This window comes from Dasypus novemcinctus, chromosome 3 (genome assembly GCF_030445035.2).
Source record: "Dasypus novemcinctus isolate mDasNov1 chromosome 3, mDasNov1.1.hap2, whole genome shotgun sequence".
Classification (NCBI taxonomy): Eukaryota; Metazoa; Chordata; class Mammalia; order Cingulata; family Dasypodidae; genus Dasypus; species Dasypus novemcinctus.
In genome coordinates, this window is record NC_080675.1 from 60,273,044 (window position 1) to 60,291,841 (window position 18,798).

The following is an 18,798-nucleotide window of genomic DNA, read 5'->3' on the forward strand; positions in this document are numbered from 1 at the left end:
CTTACAAGCATTTCAAAGGGGGGGGGGGGGGGGGAATTTAGTTCATATTACAGCCAGTCTGCTTTCTGGAGAAGATATCCCACAGATAACTTGATATTGGATATCCCCTAGGAGACCTTTTTATCTAATAACCCTACCAAAGGTCCATTTTAATATGAAATATGAATCCAATATGTTTACAAACATTCTGAAAAAGCATTCAAATGTCAATTGTCTCATACTGTGAAATAGTTTCATTTTTAACACAAGTCCTTTCTTTCTCAAAACTACACCCAAGGAGAATGTTTAGGTGCTAGAAAGTTTTATATTACAAAGGACAACAGAAATCATCTGTGTTTTCCTGACTCGTCTGTCTTTTCCCCTCCCCCACTCTACCCTGCAGGCAGTTGTAGGTCTTGGTAGCTTTTGAAACTTCTACAATAGTCTCATAGTACTCTAGATTCTGAAAACTTCTTATCCCTGAACACTGCAGAGCCTAAATTTATGCACTGCTCTAAGAAGAAAAACATAAAAGTCAAAACTCTCTTTAATGACAGGTATACTATGGAAAATTTTCCCCACAAAGTTTTGATGCTGTGAAATATCAACTCCCTGAAATCACAGAAAGGAAATGACTTACATTCTTGGAAAATGAAGCCACTAGCAGCTTTCTCCAACAGCATTTCTAATCCCTAAACTACACCCTATGGCAAGGGGGAGGATTTCTTGCAAAAACTAAATTTAAATAAATGCTTATAAAACCAGTAAACAAACATCCCAGGGTCCCAGAGGAGAAAGGAAGGACTCATACATGGAACATCCTGTCAGATAATTTTTCTCCACATTGAGACGCAATGGAGGCTACAACTACTCTAATATAAAAATAGGTAATTTTAAAAGGAAAAAATTTATATATAAACAACCAACTCTAACGCTGGATGGCTAGCAGAGGCTCTAAGTAAAAGGCAACCGGAAAGCGCTTGCTGAAGTTTTCCTTCCCCGCCGAGGGCAATGCACACCTCCTGAGGGAAATACTGGCAGAGATTTTTTGCTGAAAACCGAAATGGGTATAAATGAGTAAAAGAACTAATAATTCTTTGACACTAGATACACAACTGCGCGGCCGGGAAAACTGTCAGTTTTCATTTCAACTTATGTTTATTTTGACAGCTTTCCATCTGTGCATCCCTTTAAGCAAACGCCCTCACCTACGCCGCTATGGGACTCGAGGAGCCTGTAAATCCCCGTGGACCTCACAGGGGTGGCCCCCGGCTGAGCAGACCTGACAGCGGCCGGCCTGCCCCGGGGAGATGCTGGTGGTCTCCTCTGCCCAGGACACGGCCTGCGCGTTTGAGCTCCTCCGGGGACTCAAATTCTGCAGGCCGCGCCCCCGATCCGCATCCCACCGGGGCCCCGGATCAACCTCCGGTTTTTCCAACTAGACACTTTCAGGGATCGTAGGGCAGCCGGGCTGCCCGGCCCCGAGGCGCACACAACAGGCGGCACCGCACAGCCCGCAGCAATGCCGGGCTCAGGTACTGGCCCGGACGCCCCGTCACAGCGCGTAGCCCGCGAGGGTGCGACCGACAGGCGCCCCCAGAACAGGACGCCGGGGATCTTCGGCGAGGCGGAGAGCGGCGGGACCCGGCGCGGCGCACCGAGTCGGGGAGCGCAGCCCGGGCCGGCCTCCCGCCCTCGCCGCAGAGGCGGCCCCGAGCTCCACGCCTCCCCCGTGGCCGGGGCTGGCTGCCCCGGGGGCCCGTTCTCCCGCCCAGGCGTGGGCGAGCTCCGACCCGCGGAGAGGCGACCTCTCCGCCCGGTGCCGGACGCCCAGAGGCGAGGGAGCGAGGACAAGGCGAAGAAAGACGCGGAGACCGGCACGCCACCTCCGCTGGGGCTCGCGATTTCCAGACACCTTCTCTGAAGCCCCGTCCCGCCGCCGCCGCCGCCCGGCCGGCAGGGGGCACAGCGTGCGGTCGGGGCGCGGTGGTCGGACGCTAGAGCGGGTGGGGAGACCCCAGAAGCCCGGTGTTTGTTCATACCTCGCTCAAAGTCCAGACCACCGGAGTCCGACTCTCGTGAGCGCCGAGTCTCTTCCTACAGACGCCGCGCCTGCCCCGCTTCTCTCAGCCGGGCGGCCAGAGCAGCCGAACCAGCGCAGCGCGTCGGCCCCGCCCCCCGCCCACTCCTCCCCCAGGCCCCGCCCCCGGCCCGCCCCGAGGTGGCGGCGGAGGCTGCGGAGCTGCGGGAGCCGAGCCCAGCGCTTGCAATCGCACGTGGAGCGCTGCCGGCCCCGCCCTGGGCCCAACCAAACTGCGTGGGGGGGGGGGTGTGGATCGGTAATCGGGGCGAGAGAAAGCGAAGCGACCCTATCCACCGAGGCCGTTAGGACGTAGACACGTCGCAAAAGGACTTAGTAATGTAGGCCGAAGCGATCTCCGTCTTTTCCCGCGCGACGGAGACTGAGAAACGAGAGGGTGCTGTGGACTCTCTCCCTTCTGGCCGAGTGGTCCCCTCCGCCGTCCCTTCTCGCCTGGGACTCTCGCTCAGCAGAGTGGAGCCGGCCGGGGTGGCGGGGTTGGCCTGTTTGGCTTGAGCTCCGTCTTACCCTTTCCGAGCCCCCGAGGAAGGTAGCGCAGAGAGGCGGCGGCCCCCAGCGGAGGTGGCTTCGTGATTTCTCGCCTCCCTCCGGGTCTCCTGTTCCTCACCCACCTGGCCACCCACCTCTTGGCACACCGCGCCCTCGCGGGTTTTATACGCGGGAGGGGTCGTCGCCGAGAAGGCCAAGCCTCTCCCAATTCTGCCTTTCCCATTTTCCAGGAAGACACATCTATCTGCTGTGATTTTAGTTCCTGTAACCCCTCCAGAAATTTTATTTGCCCCCTCCCGATGGCCGGCGGGGGCGACGGGTGATGCTCAGGGCTAATGGAAGATGTTTTCATGCACTATCAGGAGAGAGGAGTTTCTTTGCCACCTTTAGTTCTTGGCGTCTGGCGGGGAAGGGACAAGCTACTTCTCTCTGGGCAGCCTGAACCCACCGGGACCTGGCTTGTCCTCCCCCTAGTCCCGGGCCCGCGACCTCTAGACTTTCCTTCGACTTTGCTGACCCAGTGACCCTGATCAGGGACGTCAGAAACACCCCACAGGGCCCTTAACTAAATGAGTGAGCGTGTGTGTGCGCGCGCGCGCGGCGCGCCTTTGACAACTGGGTAAGGAGACAGGGAAGCAGAGGAGGACCTGAAAAATGACTCCAAATCAGATTATGCCGGCAGAAGCCAACTTTAAAATCGCCCTGTTCTTTTGATCCAAACATCTATGTAAAGCTAGCTGTGATTCATTGAAAGTGTGCGCGTCTCCGTGTCTTTTTCGCTAGGCAAAAGAAATTCAGCTGAAAACGCATTTGCATTAGTTTCTTTGTCCACAACTTTTGTGTTTTGGCACTGATGACATTAGAACTGAACAAGAGGAACTGTAATCTCTTGTCTTTTCACAACTGATAAGGCATGCAAAGCTTATTTCTGATAAAATTTAACTGTTTCTATGGATATTGTACTGTTGATTTCAATTCATGATTCCATTAAGAAAAGGAGACCAAGAAGCATGTTTCATTAACTGCCTTTTAAATTAGCTGTACTTAATTAGTATACTAAAATAAAAAGTTGGTTAACAGTAGATCACAAAAGTAGAGGATGTATCTTTTTCCCTCTCGTTGACTTTTATTCAGAATGACTACATGTTCAAAACTAATTGGTAAGGTCTAAAATCAATTCGATATTTACTGAGAAAATGTAGCATTTCATATATAAAAATAAATGGAATATATTACTATTTTTGGGAAACAGTTTTAAATCTGACTTATTGTCGGCTTCAAACCTGAAAATCTGGAAGATAAAGAACAACATATTTTTAAGCTGTGAAACATTGCTGCAAATATAAAATACTTAGGTAACCCAAAGAGAAAAATATTTTTTAAAAAACCTTTTTTGTGGGAAATGGATGTGGCTCAACCAATTGGGCTCCTGTCTACCATATGGGAGGCCCTGGGTTTGCTTCCCAGGGCCTCCTTGTGAAGAGAAGCTGGTGGAAACCGAGGAAAGCTGACCGCCCAAGTGTGGGGAAAGCTGGCACAGCAAGATGATGCAACAAAGGAGACCAGCAGACACAGAAGAACGCACAGCGAGTAAGCGGCAAGGGGTGGGGGATAAAAAAATAAATCTTAAAAAAAACCCACCCTTTTCTGAAAAGGTGTGTTTAAGATTGGGTTTATTACATAGAAGTAGAATTAGATTGTAGCAAAATTTACTATAAATATTTTCTGAATCACAATGATCTTTTAAACATGTATGGGGAAGTGGACTTGGCCCAGTGGTTAGGGTGTCCGTCTAACACATGGGAGGTCCGCAGTTCAAACACTGGGCCTCCTTGACCAGTGTGGAGCTGGCCCACACGCAGTGCTGATGCGCGCAAGGAGTGCCGTGCCATGCAGGGGTGTCCCCGCGTAGGGGAGCCCCACGTGCTGCAAGGAGTGTGCCCCGTAAGGAGAGCCGCCCAGTGCGAAGTGCAGCCTGCCCAAGAATGGCACCGCACACACAGAGAGCTGACCCAGCAAGATGACGCAACAAAAATAAATACAGATTCCTGTGCCGCTGACAACAACAGAAGCAGACAAAGAAAAACACGCAGCAAATAGACATGGAGAACAGACAACGGGGGGGGGGGGGGGGGGGGCGGGGACAGAAATAAATCTTAAAAAAAAAAACCTATGTATGAATACCACAATAAACATACTTTTACATAACACATTTTGTAGACTAAGTACTTTAATATTCTTTAAATTCTTTTTATAAACACCTGAAACATCTTAAAATTCTGAAAGGATCGATTTGGAAAACAACACATAATCCACTAAATATGTATTTGGAGTTGAGAAAAGATGTTTTAGATATTTCTTTACATGAGAAATGTTTTTCTGTGCTTATTTCAGTAAGGAATGTAATTTTGTAAGTATTTAAAGATATATATATTTAAAATTGGGATATTGTTTTGTTTTCACCAATTCAATGAGACGTTTTCCTAAATATGACACATTGCCCATACCCTCTTAAATACTTCCACCTCAACCTAAGTACATCTTTATTACTTTTTATATCCTTTTAAAAAACTAACACAGCTCTATATTTTTACTTTTGTTTTTCTCAAGAAAAAATTATTCATTCCAGGAAGAACTCAGGCACAGGATTAGATTTGGGGACTTAAAAATAAAAATACTACTGAATAGTAAGTTGTTCTAAGTCGAAATCATAGAATGAGCTAATCATGGATGCATGCTTTCTAAAAAAATCTGAGCCCACAGCCCATGTTCTTTCACAGATAATGTACATGAACTTCAGTTCCGTCCCTCCCCCTTCCTTCCTTCCTTTCTTCCTTCCATCCACCCATCCACCAGAGAAGTTGTGGGTTTACAGAGCAATCAAACATAAAATACAGGCTTCCCATATACCACCTGTGATGGTAAAGTTCATGTGTCAACTTGGCTAGGGTATGGCCAGTTGCTTGGTCAAGCAAACCTTGACCTTATTGTTATTGTGAGGGTATTTTGTGGACTTAAATGATCATTAAGTTGACTACATTGATAGCTGATTACATCCACAATCAACTGAAGAAATTGCCTTCAACAATGAGAGAAGTTTCATCCAATCACTTTGAAGGCTTTAAAAAGAGAAGTGATGATTTCAATAGTCAGCAGAGAGAATTTCCATCTCTCTGCCAGGTTCTCCCGGGGAATTCCTTGAAACCTTCATCAGAACTCACAACTGTGGCCTGCCCTACAGAATTTGGCCTTCCCATCCTCACAGTCACATGAGACAATTCTTATAAAGACCTCATAATATTTACAGATACTTTCTTTCATTGTGTTTCCCTAGAGAACCTTACTAATACACTGTCCTACCAACATCTTTCATTGATGTAGTAAATTTGTTATAACTGATGAAAGCACATTTTTATAATTGTACTATTACTATACTACATTGTTTAACTTAACTGTGTTGTGCAGTTCCATGGATTTTTTTGAAAATTTTTATTCTAGTACCATATATACAACCTAAAATTTTCCCTTTTAACCATTCTCAAATATATAATTCATGATGTTAATTATATTCACAGTATTATGCTACCATTGTGACCATCCACTAAAAACTTTTCCATTGTCCCAAATGGAAACTTTATATTTAAAGCCTTAGCTCCCTATACCCCATCCACACTCTGTCCCCTGGTTACCTATAACCTCAATTCTGATACACGAGCTTGCTTATTCTTATTATTTCATGTAAATAAGATCATATAATATTTGTCGTTTTGTGTATGTCTTGAAGGTTCATCCATGGTGTCACATGTATGAGAATTTCTTACCTTTCTACAGTTGAATAATATTCCATTGTGTTTATCCATTCATCAGGCACTTGGTTTGTTTCCATCTTTTGGCACTTGTGAATAATGCTGCTTTGAACATTGGTGTAGAAATATCTTTCAATTCCCTGCTTTCCATCCTTTTGAGTATATACTAGAATGGGATTGCTTGGTCATATAGTAATTCTATACTTATCTTTCTGAGGAACTGTCCTCCACAGAAGCTGCACCACTTTACATTTCCACCAGCAACGAATGAGTGTTCCTAATTCTCCACATTCTCTCCAACACTTGTAATTTTCCATTTTTTAAAAGAGTAAACATTCTAGTGGGTGTGAAATTGTATCTCATTGTGATTTTGATTTGCACTTCCCTTATGGCTAATGATGTCGAGCATCATTTCATGTGCTTTCTGGCTGTTTGTATATCTTCTTTTGAGGAATGTCTGTTCAGTCTTTTGCCCATTTTTTTTTTTTTTTTTTAGGTCAGTAGAAAGAGTTTATTGAGACATGGGGGAAAAGAACAGAGCTTGCTGAGAAATGGGAGAGAAGGACAGAAATACACACTGAGACTGGATGCAGGCTCCTCTGGGGGAGAGAGTGAGATTTGGCTTGTGTGGTTACTTCTTAAGCCATTATTCCTCTCTTTGCCAATGCTAAGGAGAGGGGCCCCAGCTGTTCTTGGTTACCCCACCAATGGTAGGGGCTAGTGGTGAGGGCTGTTTGGAATATCCGGGACCTCCCCTTGGCCCCAGAAAGAGTCTCAAGTGTGACTTCAAGGTCAAAGTCAAAGTCTCAGTGGGGTCACAAGGCCGTGTTGTCTGTCAGCCATGTTGTGGCTCATCTTCTGGTTTCCCTGTACTAACCTGTCTCAACTCCCACCCCCCCTCCCCACACCCCCCATTCTTCTCCACTTCTGAGAGTTCACGCCCCCATTCTTAAGGGGATACTGATGGGTGATGGTCATTTATCTGTAGTTACTTCTTGCTGGTTAGGGCAGTAGTCCCTCCCTCACAGGGTGCAAGCCTCTCTGGCTATTCTATTGTGGCTGAGGGAAGATGCACCTAGCACCTGGTTGGAACTGGATGAAATCCCCGCGTAACTAATAAGGCATTGCTTCTGTAAGAATTCCATTAAAAGGATAAAGAAGATGGTGGTAGGCAGGCCCAAAAAGGGGACCAGCCTGATAATGCAAGCAGACCCCAAGAGTGAGAAAGGCCAGATGCCCTCAGAGGCTGCATCCTCTGATGGGAAACAGCATTCTTCCTTGAGTCCTTTTATGCTCTTAATTAACTCTAGGGAGAGAATGTGGTAGACCTGCTGCATTTGGGTATAAACTGCCAACCCCAGTTCCCAAAGCAATGGTTATGCTTAGGACAGCTAGCAGATGTATGAGGAGAAGCACTACCCTAGACATAAACTCACAGAGACATTACAGACAACAACAAGACAAGCATATTTGCCCACTTTTTAATTGGGTTGTTTGTCTTTTTAAAGGATTTCTTGACATAGTCTGGATATTAAACCCTTATCAAATATCTAGTTTTATGTATTTTCTCTCATTTTGTAGGTTGCCATTTTACTTTTATGTTAAAATCCTTTGATGAGCAAAAGTTTTTAATTTTGCTGAGGTTCCATTTATCTTTTTTTTTTTTTTTTTTGTCTTTTGTTGCTTCTTTGGGTGCAAAGTCAAAGAAACCATTGTCTGACATAAAGTCCTGAATATACTTCCCTATGTATTCTTCTCAGGGTTTTATAATTCTGGCTCTTATATTTAGGTCTTTGGTCCATTTTGAGTTGATATTTTTATATGGTGAGGTAGGGATGCACTTTCATTCTTTTGTTAATGGAGATCCAGTTTTCCCAGCACCATTTGTTGAAGAGACTAGTCATTCCCAATTGTGTGGTCTTTGCCCCCTTGTCAGAAATCATTTGGCCATAAATGTGAGGATTGATTTTTGAGCTCTCAATTTGAGTCCATTGTTCTATTTGTCTATCCTTGTGCCTATAGCATGCTGTGGAGTTTTTTTGTTTTGAGGTACCAGGGTCTGGGGATTGAACCAGGGGCATCATATTTGGGAAACCAGCACTCAATTACTGAGCCACATCTGCTCCCACCATGCTGTTTTGAGTATTGTCAGCTTTATAATGAGTTTTAAGGTCAGGAAGTGTGAGTCCTCCAACTTTGTTCTTCTTTTTCAGATGGTATTGTCTATTCAGGGCCATTTACACTTCATTATAATTTGATAATTGACTTTTCCATTTCTGCAAAGAAGTTTGTTGGATTTTTTAATTGGAATTGTATTAATCTATAGATCACTTTCAGTAGAACTGACTTCTTAGCAACATTTAATCTTCCAATCCATGAATTCAGAATGTCCTTCCATTTATTTAAGTCTTCTTTGATTTTTTTAAAGGAATGTTCTATAGTTTTACAGTATAAGTCCTTTGCATTCTTGCTTAAATTTATTCCTAGATACTTGATTCTTTTAGTTGTTGTTGTAAATGGATTTTTTAAAAAATTTCCTCTTCAGATTGTTCATTACAAATATCTAGAAATACAACTGATTTTTGTATGTTGATCTTGTATCCTGCTGCTTTGCTGAATTATTGACTCTAATAGCTTTGTTGTGGCTTTTTCAGGACCTTTAAATATAGATTTCTTTTATTTGAAAATAAGGAAAGTTTTACTTTCTCCTTAGCAATTTGGATGCATTTTATTACTTTTTCTTGCCTAATTGTTCTGGCTAGAACTTCCAGTACAACATTGAATAACTGTAGGCATCCTTGACTTGTTCCTGATCTTAGAGGGAAAGTTTTCAGCCTTTTACCATTTAGTATGATGTCAGTGGTGGATATTTCAGGTATACCCTTTATCATGTTAAGAAATTTTCCTCTTTTTCCAACTTTTCTGAGTATTTTTATCAAGAAGGGGTACTGGATTTTTGTCAAATGCCTTTTCTGTGTCAATTGAGATGATCATGTGTTTTTTACCTTTGTTCTATTAATGTGGTGTATTATATTAATTGATGTTCTTATGTTGAGCCACCTTTCCATACTTGGGATAAATCCTACTTGCTCATGGTGTATAATTCTTTTAAAATTCTGTTGGATTCGTATCCTAATATTTTGTTGAGGAGTTTCCATACACATGCATCATAAGAGAAATTGGTCTATAATTTTCTTTTCTTGTAGCATGTTTATCTGGATTTGGTATTAGGGTGATGCTGGCCTCAGAATGAGTTAGGAAGTATGGGCTCTTCCTTAATGTTTTGGAAGAGTTTGAGCAGGATTGATGTTAATTCTTAGAATGATAGAATTCTCCAATGAAGCCATCTATCTATTCCTTGGCCTTTCTTTATTCGGAAAGTTTTGATAATTTATTCAATCTATATCCTTATCATTGGCCTGCTGAGATCTTCTGTTTCTTCTTGAGTCAGTGTATGTAGATTTTGTGTTTCTAGAAATTTGTCCACGTCATCTGGGTTATCTAATTTGTTGGTGTACATTGTTTAGAGTATCCACTTATAGTCCTTTCTATATCTGTGAGTTCAGTAGTAGGGTCCCTCTTTTCTGATTTTAGTCATTTTCATTTCTGATTTTAGCCATTGGCTTCTCTTTTTCTTCATCAGCCTAGTTAAAGGTTTATCATTTTAAAAAAATATTTTTTAAGAGCCAACTTTTGGTTTTGTTGATTCTCTGTATTGTCTTTTAATTTTATACAGTTATCTCTCCTCTAATCTTCGTTATTTCCTTCCATATGCTCATGTTGGTTTTAGTTTGCTCTTCTTTTTCTAGATTCTCCTCTTGTGAGGTTAGGTCTCTGCTGTGAGATCTTTCTTCTTTGTTAACGTACCCATTCTGAGTTATAAATTTCCTTCTCAGCATTGCCTTTGTTGTTCACCCTAAGTTTTTGTATGTTGTGTTTTTATTTTCATTCACTAGAAGTTATATGCTAATTTTCTGTGTGATTTCTTCTTTGATTGGTTGTTTAAGAATGTGTTTTTTAATTTCCACATATCTGAATTTTCCAGTTCTCCTCTATTATTTTTTGAAGATTTATTTTATTTATTTATTTCCCCTTCCCCACATTGTCTGCTCTCTCTGCCCATTTGCTGTGTGTTCTTCTGCATCCGCTTGCTTTATCAGGTGGCACTGGAAAACTGCATCTCTTTTTTATTGCGTCATCTTGCTGCATCAGCTCTCCATGTGTGTGGTGCCATTCCTGGGCGGGCTGTGATTTTTTCACACAGGGTGGCTCTTTGCGGGGTGCACTCCTTGCATGTGGGGCACCCCTATGTGGGGACACCCCTACGTGGCATGGCACACCTTGTGTGCAGCATGGGCCAGCTTACCACATTGGTCAGGAGGCCCTGGGGATTGAACCTTGGACCCTCCATATGGTAGACGGACACTCTATCAGTTGAGCCATGTTCACTTCCCTCTCCTCTATTACTGATTTCTAGCTTCTCCATGGTTGTCAGAGAAGATATTTTATGATTTTAATATTTTTTAATTTATTGTGATTTGTTTTGTGACTTACCATGTTGTCTCTTTTGGAGAACAATCCATGTGTACTGAAGAAAAGAGTGTATTTTGCTGATGTTGCTTGCAGTTTTCTTTATTTATCGTTAGGTCTAGTTGGTTTATAGTATTATTCAATTCTTCAATTTTCTTATTGATTTTCTGTGTGCATGTTCTATCCATAATGGAAAATGATGTATTGAAGTCTCCTACTGTTAATGTAGAACTATTTCTCCCTTCAAATCTGTTAATATTTGCTTCATATATTTTGGGGCTCTGCCATTAACATCAGTACATAGTAACATTCTTTATCCTTTGTAACAGTTTTTTACTTGAAGTCTGTTTTATCTGATATTAATATAGCTACCCCAGCTCTCTTATTGTATCTATTTGCATGGTAGATATTTTCCCCATTCTTTCACTTTAACCTCCTTATGTCTTTGAGTTTAAAGTGAGTCTCTTGTAAACAATAGTTGGGTCAGGTTTTATTATCCATTCTGCCAATCTCTGCCTTTTGACTAGAGAGTTTAATCCGTTTACATTTAAATACCAATGATGCAGTACTTTCTTCTGCTATTTTGCTCTTTAGACTTCTGAAGTCTTATACATTTTTGTCTCTCAATTCTTCCATTAATGTCCACTTTCATATTTATTAGTTTTTTTTGTATTGTATCATATAAGCCCCATTTCATTTCTTTCATTTTTTCACTTTTTTGTGTGTGGTGACTATATCGCTTAAATTTCAATCTTAAGCCTGTAACAATCATATTTAATTTGATACCAACTCAGTTCAGCAGCATACCATACACTGTTTCTATACCCTTCCTTATCCCACATTTCTGTTTACTTGTGACAGATTTTATCTCTATGCAGTGTAGGTCCAAAGCCATTATCTTTTTTTTTTTAATTGCTTTGCACTTTAGAATCTATAAGAAGTAAAAAGTAGAATTAAATACTAAAAAATAAAGTACAATATGAGCATTTATAATTCCTCCATGTTTACCTTTACTGGACTCTTTATTTCTTAAAGATGCTTCAATCCACTGTCTAGTTTTCTTTCCTTTCAGTCAGATGAATTCATTTGTACCCTACACTGCTTGTAGGACAGGTCTAGTGGTGATGAATGCCCCCTGCTTCTGTTTATCTGGGCATATCATAATTGCTTCCTCATAACTGTAAGAGTGTCTCACCAGATATAAAATTCTTTTTTTGTCTATTGTTTCCTTTCAGAAAAATATTTCTTTGAATATTTTTTCTACTGCCTTCTTGCCTCCACAGTTTTTTTATGAGAAATCTGTCCTTAATCTTATTGGAACTCCCTTGTACATAACATACTGGTTTTCTGTTGCAGCTTCCAGAATTCTCTTCTCAACCTTGATGTTTGACAGCTTAACTATTTTGTGTCTGGGCAAGGCTTACATTAAGTTTATCCTGTTTGGATCATTGAGCTTCTTGAATGTATATATTCATGTCTTTCATTAAATTTGGAAAACTTTTGGCTGTTTTTTGACTATTTCTTCTGCCCTTTTACCCTCTTTCTTCTACTTCTGAAATTCCCATAATGGGTGTATTGGTATGTTGAATGGTGTCCCACAGTTTGCTTAGGCTCTGTTTGCTTTATAAAATTCTTTTTTCTGTCTGCTCCTTAGCCTGAATTATTTTAATTATTACGTATTTGAGTTTGCTGATTCTTTCTTTTCAAATCTTTTCATTCCAATCTCCTGTTGAAACCTGCTAGGGAAGTTTTCATTTCAGTTATTGTGGTCTTCAACTTCAGAGTTTCTGTTTGGTTCCTTTTGAAAATTCCTCTTTATTGAGATTCTCATATATAAATTGTTTTTCTGATATCCTTTAATTTTTCTCTGTGCATTCCTTTCTCTCTTTGAGCATATTGAAGACCAATTTTTTAAAAAGTGTTTCTCTGGTATGTCCAAAGTATGGTCTTCTTTGTTGATAGTTTCTGAATTTTTATCTTGTTCCTGTGGGTGGGCCATAATTTCTTATTTGTTTATCTTGCAATCTTTTGTTTCATACTGTATATTTTAGTGTGTAAAGCGTTAGCTCTAGAATTTAGTCCTGACCTGTCTATTCCTTAAGTTTCTCTCCAATTGGTGACATGACATAGATTTCCTTGCTTACCCAGAGCTAACAAAAATAAAACAAGAAACCAATGCAAAACAGCATCTTTCACAGTCTTTGCGAATTGGCTCCATGTTGGTTGGTTCTCTCCTTCAGAGTTTAGCCTTCTAATCAAGAAGGTCCTGAGGTGAATGTGAAGTAGAGGATCCTGAGTTTTTTCCTGGGCTTGTGCTTGTTCATGGCCCTAGGAATTCCCATTTATGGACATTCAAATGCCCCCATTACTCCCTATGAAAGAGACTTTGTCCCACTCCTCCTCCAGGGTGCTCTATTGTATGACATAAATGAGGTAATCCTTTGCTCCAGGTGGCTTTGACTTGTGTCTTACTCTGCTCCAGCTGTCTGCAAGCTGCTTCTGCCTACGGGGCATGTTGTGTGAAGGTGAGCCCCAGACAGATTTCTTGCTTCAGTTTTTCAGGCAGCCACCTGATAGACTGGCACAAACATACAGGCACCCCAGTTAGCGCACAGGTGTTACTTATTCCCTTCAGAGCAGGGCCAGGGATTCACATGGGAGCACAGGCTGGTCCCTACCATGCCAAGGAGGAGATGGGGGAAGGGCCCAGGGATCCATGAACGTCTCCAACCATTTTGAAAAGTTGTGTTTTCTTGACTTGGTACCCACCCAGTTACTGCAACCTTTTAACTGTTTTCTGGAGTTCTGAGGAGTTTTTGCTAGTCATTTAAAATTCTTTGGGGGAATGGCACTTGGGAACATCTTATGCCACCATGTTGGTCATCTGTTACAATTTATACACATTGTTGTAAGGAACACAATATATATAAAATGAAGAGACAAGAATTGTTTTAATTCAGATTCCTTTACAATTATTTTTAAACACTAGGATAGACAAGACAAGTTCAGCATTAGAAGAAAAAAAATTTAGGTATTTTCATCTTTTATATATAGTTCAAGGTCTTCTTGGGACTCAGTATATTTTAATGGTGAAATATAAGTTCTAGTCAAAGGTAGAAAGAAGTCAGTAATATAACAATTTTACATATTGAGGTTTTTTAAAAAAGATTTTATTTATTCCCATTCCCCTCCCCCCATTGTCTGCTCTCTGTATCCATTTACTGTGTGTTTTTCTGTGTCTGCTTATCTTTTCTTTGGGAAGCACCAGGAACCAATCCTGGGAACTTCCAGAGTGGGGGAGAGGTGCTCAATCTCATGCGCCACCTCAGTTCCCTGGTCTCCTACATCTCTTATTGTCTCTCTCCAGTTTCTCTATTTGTTGGGTCATCTTGCTGTGCCAGCTCTCTGTGGGGGCCAGCACTCCTGTACAGGCCAGCACACCCTGCTGGCCAGTACTCTGTGTGGGTCAGCTTGCCGCTTGGGCCAGCTTGCCTCCACCAGAAGGCACAGGAATCAACCCTGGACCTCCCATATGGTAGATGGAAGCCAAATCACTTGAGTCACATCTGCTTCCCACACATTGAGCTTTATAATTACTTTTCCTAAATTAAATACTGTTCATCATTCTGGCTGAAGGTCATGATAAAGAAATTAGGTTCATTTGTCTTTTTGATAATTAGTGAGGTTGATTTAAAAAGCAAAACAAAATGCATTTTAAAGCAAACAAAAAATAAGTCCCACTCTAAAATTTTAACTGTCCACATAGGTGATTTATAATACTTCGAAAGACAAAATAAATAATCACATGTGAAAACCTTATCCAGTGATTTAGTCCTGTCTTTCACTCTAACATTTAAAACACCCCTTTTCTTATTCTCAGCTGGTATAGTACTGTATTCTATAAAATAAAAACACCAAAAGTGAATTTAAAGTTCAAGGAATTTAAAGTTCAAGGAAAGTCAGGTGAATTGATTATCAGGTCATTTAATCCAGTTGTCTAATCATTATATACCGGGAGCTCCTAACCAGAAAAAAAAATTATTATTTTTCAGAGGCAGTACGGGGATTGATATTATGGAGCAATTTAACACAGGAGGATCGACTTTAACCCAATTTAGAGGTACAAGTTTGAAAATATTAAATTCATTAAACTTTGTCCTCTTAGCCACCAAATTTTGAGAACTTATTTAATAGGATAACTTGATAATCCTGGGACAAACTTTGATTTTAGTACAGCATGTAAAAGTTTACTGGCAATATTCAAAGAAGTACTTTACTTCCATGTTGTTACAGGTTTTAGTTTCACTACAAACATCACATTCCAGCTCCTTCAGGGCTTCCTGAACACGCCAGATGTAAGAAGAATCATGTGATAAGCCTGGGAGGGCACCAGACCAGGCCCTGCACTCTTGAGAAGAAAATGTATTTCTAAATGGCATAGCAAAGGTGTTAGCTGCACACGGTAGGATAACCGAACAAAAAGAATTGCACTCGGATCTTGGAGTTGAAGCAGCATAGTGGCAGAGGCAGTGCTGGGTTAAAGGATATTACTGCAAACTAAAATATTGTTGAGGAATTCAGTGTGAAAACTCAACTGCTACTGTATGCATGGAGCTTTACTTTATAGAGAAGATGGTTGAGGACATGAGAAATTCCCTAGTATAGAAGGGGTTTGATAAGAGGTGGACTCCCTGCAGTATGAAACTTACTAATGTACGCCGTTTGTGTGTCTATACAATGGGTCTTAAAAGTCCCAGGGCAGGTTTTTCAGCTGTTTCCTTGATTACTCTCTGAAAAGCTGAAAAAACAATTTCCCTACACCCAGAGATTGGAGGTAGTTCTTCCTCCACTATTGGGGGAAATAGATAAGAGAGAAAGGGAGGTAGATATCTGGAAATAGACTGTTTGTTCCTACTTAGGTCTCAGGCACAGTCTGATTATAATTATCTGAGATAATATTCTAGAAGGAGTCAATTTCAAATAAAACTGATAACACTATGGATGTCATTGACTGCTGAAATTCTCTTAAGTGATTTATGACATGTTATCAATTTGTGCCTGAGACATAATGAACTAGAACAGAGAGATATGTGACCATCCATCTTCCAGAACATTCACTTACAGGCTGACCAATACTGATTTTCTTGAGTATACCAACAAAAGTTCCATTTGTGAAGAGATTTTATGTAATCCATCCATTCTGTTTTAATTTTGTTACTTTGAGTCAATGTAAGCATAACAAAAGTGCCCCTAAACTCGTTTTTGGTTGGTTAAAAAAGAATGATGAATATAAGTGCAAATAAGATGTCCTACCTCTGGAATTTCACAAGTTCACTAAGGCTAAAGGAATCTGTGTTAGTGGGAGCCTCCTAGAGACATCTACCCATACATACTTGATGGTTGGGATTTTGGTTTTAACACAAGGTCCTCATGTGCTGGTTATATTAAGCTGGTTGGACACATGGGAGAAAATGTTTGTGAACAACCTTAGATCCCTATTTTCCTCTCGTCTCACCCATCTGAGATTAGGAACAAAATCTGCACTCACACTTGTTTGTCTTGGCAGTGGAACCAAATACCAAAAAAAAAAAAAAAAAACCTTAAGAAATTCTTCTACAGGCAAGGCAGTGGTTAGATTTTTTTTTAAAACCAGCATAGCCTAATATATTATTCTCGTTGTCTGAACAGAATTTTTATACTATAGTGCTTTGAAGAAAGAACACTGATAATTAGACTATGGAATCTGAATTAGAAATCAACCTGAATTGTTCTAAAGTATTTGTAAAAACTGAAATTCAGTGATTAAAAAGAATAATTCAAAGAAAAAAGAAAAGAAATCAAGGACTGGGAGATTATTCTCAAAGAAACTCAAATCCAGATATTTAATTTTGACAAGCAAACTTGAAAAAGTGCTCTATTCTTAAATAGATCTTAGAGGGTAGGCACTTCTTAAACATGATCAAAGCGGATGTGCTTAGGCAACTGGGCTCCCGCCCACCTCATTGGAGGTCACTGGTTCTGATCCTGGTGCCTGCTAAAGAAGACAGCAAGCTGATGTGGCAGGCAGGTGCAGTGAGTTGACACAACAAGATGATGCAACAAGAGATGTGGGGAGGAAAAACAGAATGAGAGACACAGCAAAGCAGGGAGCTGAAGTGGCTCAAGTGATTAGATACCTCCCTCCCACATCGGAGGTCCCGAGTTTGGCTTTTGGTGCCTCCTAAAGAAACAAGGGAGACAAACAAACTCAGCAAGTGAAAAACAAGGGAGTGGGAAGAAAGAAAGAAAGAAATCTTTAAAAAAAATACACACAAATGCCTATTATCCACCGGACCATATGTAATATGTCCCTAGAAGATATTTACCATCTTATGTTACCTCATATTTTTTAATGTAACATTATGTGTGACTTATGTATTTTTTAAAAGATTTATTTATTTGTTTATTTCCCTCCACCCTGGTTGTCTGTTCTCTATTTGCTGCGTCTTCTTTGTCCACTTCTGTTGTTGTCAGTGGCACAGGAATCTGTGTTTCTCTTTGTTGCCTCATCTTGTTGTGTCAGCTCTCCGTGTGTGCAGCACAATTCTTGGGCAGGCTGCACTTTCTTTCACGCTGGGCGACTCTCCTTACGGCGCACTCCTTGCGGTGCACTCCTTGCGGTGCACTCCTTGCATGTGGGGCTCCCCTACATGGGGGGCACCCCTGCGTGGCAGGGCACTCCTTGTGCACATCAACACTGCACATGGGCCAGCTCCACACGAGTCAAGGAGGCCCGGGGTTTGAACCGCGGACCTCCCATGTGGTAGGCAGATGCCCTAACCACTGGGCCAAGTCCACTGCCTTCCTCCTGCCTTTACCTACTTCCTCTATAGCCTTTTAAGATATTAAGAAGATTGTTAGAGGGATTTTACTAAAGTGGTTAATCAATTATTGAATTCCTTGCAAACAAAAATTTTGACAAAATAAGCTTGGGTTAAAAAAGAGATCCTAACCCCCATCAGGAGGAACAGAATGGCTTGAGTTGAGCAAGGAGAAAATGAATGGCTTTGCTTCTATTTGCCCATTCTCCCTCCCACTTTTGAACACTGGTTTTAAAAACTGCACATCTACCACACCCTGACCTTCTACCTCTCCTGCCAAACCTGTTGTTTGACCTTAAGATCTTCAGTCCCCAAAGCCACCCCTCCATTCCCCAATACTTTCCTCTTGTTTACTATATTTTGGCTTTACTTCTTTCCTTTTCAGTTTAATCCCCATGTTTACCATTTTAATATATTCTCCCAGTAGTCTTATGTCGCCTAACAGGGACAAAATCAAGATGAACTCAATCATCCATTTTCCCACATTTTGCTTTAAAGTCCTTGAGGAAGTCTAAAGAATATTGAGAAAAGAAGTTGATTAATCACATCGCCAAGTCAGCAAGACAACAGTTCAGGCAGAGGAGCACTTGTAGATTCTTGGTCAACTTTGTATTTTTCCCTGGTTGGCTCCCTTTTCCTTTCACCACATACTCTTCAAATTTTTATGGCTCTCTTAAAGCCCCTTGGCATTCTAAAACCCTGCCACTCTCAGGCATAGCCTTATGCTAATCTAAGAGGTTTATAAATATTACTTCATTGAATCCCCACAATCCTGCTCTTTGAAGGAGGTACTGTCATTATCCCTGATTTACAGATGTCCAAGGTCTTAAAGAAAATAAGTGATTGTGTCTGGATTTACCCCTGGAAATCTGAGATGATCATTTTCTAACTAGAGCTTTATTCCTCTCCATCTCCAAGACTCTATAAGTCATTCTCTCCTGACTTTTTTTCCCAGGCGGTATTCTACCAAAGCTGTGTCTCCCAAGCTACTCTGGTTCTTTTGGGGCCTTCTCTGTCATCATTTATTTATTCA

General features: G+C 41.2%; 1 protein-coding gene across 6 annotated transcripts in view; it reads right to left on the reverse strand.

Moving 5' to 3' along the window:
* The window catches only part of FRMD6 (FERM domain containing 6), a 265,450-nt gene that overhangs the window by 85,324 nt on the left and 161,328 nt on the right, over positions 1–18,798 (reverse strand). Inside the window, exon 1 of one of the 6 annotated variants that reach the window (XM_004454088.4) lies at positions 2,022–2,185. The exons of 2 other annotated variants lie outside the window; for them this stretch is intronic. The gene's annotated coding sequence lies outside the window, so the exon portion shown is untranslated. Of the gene's footprint in view, positions 1–2,021; positions 2,186–18,798 lie in introns of those variants that run through there. 3 more of the 6 variants (XM_058293427.1, XM_004454090.4, XM_004454091.4) reach the window with 3 other exon arrangements.